The sequence below is a fragment of the Octopus bimaculoides genome, chromosome 8 (genome assembly GCF_001194135.2).
Source record: "Octopus bimaculoides isolate UCB-OBI-ISO-001 chromosome 8, ASM119413v2, whole genome shotgun sequence".
NCBI classification, from domain to species: domain Eukaryota; kingdom Metazoa; phylum Mollusca; class Cephalopoda; order Octopoda; family Octopodidae; genus Octopus; species Octopus bimaculoides.
This window is the reverse complement of record NC_068988.1, coordinates 39,191,685-39,196,661: the sequence shown is the minus strand read 5'-3', so window position 1 is coordinate 39,196,661 and position 4,977 is coordinate 39,191,685. Positions and strand designations below refer to the sequence as shown.

General features: G+C 38.9%; 1 protein-coding gene and 1 pseudogene across 3 annotated transcripts in view; one reads left to right on the top strand and one right to left on the bottom strand.

The window, feature by feature from the left end:
* Positions 1 to 4,977, top strand: part of LOC106884437 (very low-density lipoprotein receptor) — a 308,659-nt gene that overhangs the window by 127,499 nt on the left and 176,183 nt on the right. The window lies entirely within an intron of this gene.
* On the bottom strand, positions 68 to 700 carry LOC106883024 (histone H2A-like; annotated as a pseudogene).

Below are 4,977 nucleotides of genomic sequence, written 5' to 3'. Positions count from 1 at the left end.
ATAAGCACTAGGAAAAGTCCCAGCGATGCTCGGTTACTACAAGAAAATATCATGGCCAAGAAGGCACTTACTTGGAAGGCTTGTAGGTCTTTTTGAGGAGATTAACTTGGCTATTGGAAAGGACACCACTCTGAGTGATGGTCACTCCAGACAAAAGTTTGTTCAATTACTCGTCGTTACAGATGGCCAACTGCAAATGACGGGGAATAATTCTTGATTTCTTGCTATGGTTGGCAGCATTTCCTGTCAATTCTGACACTTCGGCAGTTAAACATTGTATAACAACAGCAACCAAGTAGATTGGAGTTCCGACACCAACATTTTGGCCATAGTTTCCCTCACGGAGAAGACAGTGGATACGAGCGACAGGGAACTGAATTCCAGCACGGGATGAACGGCTCTTGTTCTTCCCATTCACTCCTTTACCACAACCAGACATACTAGTTTTCAACAAAACAGCGAAAGCAGTATGAGGTAGTGTCGGACACAATATATAACATAGCTGGCAAATGTCTAGGGACACGCGCATTAGATCATCCTTAGATATTACATTACATCCGTCAATAAGGTTTTATTTGAGGGTAATTTGGCAGCTATGTGTAGCTTTTTTGAGATACCATGTGGATGATTCCCTGTTGAATGGGAAAAGTGTGAACTGGGGTTGAATTGGCTACTAGTTCTATCGGTTGTAATTGCAATGTTGATGTCTATCTTACAGTTTTATTGATTTCATTGTTATTGTAATTGTTGATGTCAGTCTCGACAAAGCAACCTTCCAACTTCGATCTTACCATTTTTGTTTTATATTTTATATTAGTGACTAATATAGCTATCAGCACTTTTTCTCTGGATTTCTCGAAAAGGGGTCTGAAATACCAGGTAATAGTAATACTAACCATCAGCCTGTATAATTAATCTTTTTATAACGGGCATTGTTTTGGCTTTAAAAAAATAGTTAAAACACACACACACTCACACACACTCACACACACACATACACACACACACGCATACACACGCACACGCTTTCGAGGTAAGGCTGAAAAGTTCCTAGCTGGTTGGAGGCCCAACCTTCCAAGTTCTTTTACAGGCTTAGAAACACCGAAGGACCGCTGCAGTAAGTGAGTGAATCTGAGAGAGAAATATGTTGAATAAAATCATAATTAACTGATCTTCCTATATTTTCTTTTACACAAGGTCAGGAACTTTTCAGCACCCCATTGTATATACAAATATTGTGAAGAACATGCCTAGTGCTTGAAAACATCACCTTTATACTTGTTTATCTTATAATCAATACATTTTCTAAAGTTATCTTATGTATATCTATTTTTCTACTCACCCAACACTGCATTAGTACGAATGATAAGTATGAATGCATATATCTATTTATTGTGCATATATCTGAACGTATGCTTGTAAGTGCATTTCCATATTTTTAACTATGTATTTTTGCATATACTTGTAAGTACTTATACTTTTTCGTTGAGTGTGTAGTTAGGATGGATTTATGCATGTATGAATGCATGTAATTGTGTATATATAAATGTATATTTTGAATGTAGGCAACAGTGTAAATCTTCCCCCATTGTGTGTGCGCGGATGCGTGCTTGTGTGTGTGTGTGTGTGTGTGTGTGTGTGTGTGTGTGTGTGTGTGCGGGAGGGCGCGTGTGTGCGTGTGCGTGTATTTGTGTTCTGTACTTATTTACTACACTGTGAACAGGACTTTACTGCCATTTATTTCGTTATTTTTATCTGTTTTTATACGAAAATCTTCCCGGAAAGATCCACTATGACAAATGTACACATGGAGCCCATTTGATTCAACCACAATCTTTACATATGGTGGTAGGTTTGCTATGATTTCAGGTTTTCTTGAAAACAAACGGACAGTTTCATACGACTATGTTCATGCGTGTATGCAGGGTTTTTTTTTCTTATATGAACATGTGGATTAAGATTTCTACAAACCAATAATCATTCGTTTGTTAAGCATTGAAGTGTCCATTAGCATACAGAATACATATAAGACATGACAACCAAGCTGTACGCTGCATTCAGAGGTCACATTTGCGGTCGTAAGTGACGTGAAGATGGCTCAAAAGTCCCGCCTACACTACGCGCACATACGCACGCACACTTTAACATACACATACACTCGTATATACACAAACAAATGCATACACCTACAGACATACGCACACATATACACACGCAGACATAAACACACAAACATACATACATACATACATACATAGCTAAAAGATGCAACCGTAAATGTAGATTATGTCATATTTCTGTGGAAGATATCACACATGAGAATAGCAACTGCTCAAAAATATTATCAAAGTACTACCTCCCTGTACGACACGGCGCTGTCGCAAAAACAGTATACGATGCCATTCGTGGAAAAAAGACTGTCCTGATATAAATATAGGGAATTCAATTATTGATTACGTGCACAAACATCAACGCAAGGTATATCGGTGGAACATTCCCATTAGAACATCTGTCAAGTGTAAACTGTTCGGATATTGTTGTTTGGAACAGACAAAAAGTATTTACCGTCATAGAGACCAGCAGTCATAGTGGTGTGAATACCTCTTTAAAAATCAAAGAGAAAGAGGTTAGCTGCAGACAACGTCTTCAAAACCTCCTGCTTCTAAATCCAGATTACGAAACCTCCTGCTTCTAAATCCAGATTATAAGTTTACGCTTATAACTATTATGATCGGTGCAATTGATTCTGTGAGTAAAATGCCTAGGTGATAAGCTAGGATTTTCAGAAAAAGAAATCCAGCAACTAACCTGCACATCACACGTACAATCTGCTTCTGGACCAGTGAAAATATGCAAGTCTTTTCTTAAATTTAAATTTAAATGCAACTATGTATATTTCTTAGAAACGAGTTCCTTCCTGAAAGAAAGAATTTAAATTATTAAAAACAGAAAAGAAAACACACACACAAACACAAACACACACACATATATACATACATACATACATACATGGACGAAGTCGACTATATTGAGACCGGTGGGTCAAAAGAATATAGGCGGAGCTTAAAAATTTAAACAGCCATCAAGTTACAACACAACCGGTCAAATATTGTTGTGTAGGACTACAGGGAAAAGATATGCTGATGTAGAAATCAGCTGCCCTCTAGACATCAATGTGGTTAGATAAATACAAGCAAAAAAGCCATTGATAAGGGAGTTTGCAAATCTAGTGCCGAAGAGATATTTTCAGTTTCATACATATTATTATTAGAGCAACAGGCGAGCTGGCAGAAAAAGGCGAGCTGGCAGAAACGTTAGCACGCCGGGCGAAATGCTTAGTGGTATTTCGTCTGCCGCTACGTTCTGAGTTCAAATTCTGCCGAGGTCGACTTTGCCTTTCATCCTTTCGGGGTCGATTAAATAAGTACCAGTCATGCACTGGGGTCGATATAATCGACTTAATCCGTTTGTCTGTCTTTGTTTGTCCCCTCTGTGTGTAGCCCCTTGTGGGTAGTAAAGAAATAATACATATTATTATTAGAGCAACAGAGTACGTACTAATCCGTCTGGGACAAAGCATAGCTTTAGTCGGGTTCTTGGGGAGAGAACGTAACTACTTAATTCTTACACTACAAATGAACACGATATCTGAGACTATAAATATCTGCAAGATCTTTTAAAGATTTAAAGGAAGACGAAAAAAGCAAGACGCCTTCTTTTTCAACCTTGCTACGAAGTAGGTGGCCGGTCAAATTTTCTCTAAATTAGTAAGAAGTAAACACATACATACATACATACATACATACATACATACATACATACAGACATACATACATTTGTTGTTGTTGGCACTCCGTCGCTTGGGACGTCGAGGGTTCCAGTTGATCCGATCAACGGAACAGCCTGCCCATGAAATTAACGTGCAAGTGCCTGAGCACTCCACAGACACGTGTACCCTTAACGTAGTTCTCGGGGATATTCAGCGTGACACAGTGTGACAAGGCTGACCCTTTCAATTACAGGCACAACAGAAACAGGAAGTAAGAGTGAGAGAAAGTTGTGGTGAAAGAGTAGAGCAGGGTTCGCCACCATCACCTGCTGGAGCCTCGTGGAGCTTTAGGTCTTTTCGCTCAATAAACACTCGTAACGCCCGGTCTGGAAATCGAAACCGCAATCCTATGACCGCGAGTCCGCTGCCCTAACCACTGGGCCATTGCATCTCCACACATGCAAACACACATACATACATACATACATACATACATGCGCTGACAGCTAGTTCAATTATGACAGTGTGTTCCAAGCACGTACGTACATATATACATTACTGCATACAAACATATTTACATACATACACATTTAGATACTTCCATATGATCGGATGAAAAGACGACGAACAGGCAGAACATTTGCTTGCATAGATGCAGCTAATCTTACACACACACACACACACACACACACACACACACACACACACACACACACACACACACACACACACACACACACACACACACACACACACACACACACACACACACACATATGGGTCAGGTTTGCTCCTCTGAACAAAGTACTTGCCAGTTGATGACACAAATAATCAACAACAACCACAGCAGGTTCTACATTGCATACACTTAATCACGTGATTGGGAAATTCACAAATTCAAATACGTGTGTATATGTATGTGTATATATGCATACATATACATACGTACTCATTTATGTATCTGTAACTAAACGTATTCATATAAGCATTTATAAGAACGCACGTCTGTAGTTTTACGTGCATGCCTCCATACATGTATGCATGCATGTATATATATGCATCTATGTACGCATACACGTATGTATGTGAGCATGCATGCAAGTGTGTGTGTGCATGTGATTGTGTGCGTGTGTATGCGTTTGTATGTATATGTATTTGCTTGCGTATATGTATATATATATATATATATATATATATATATATATATA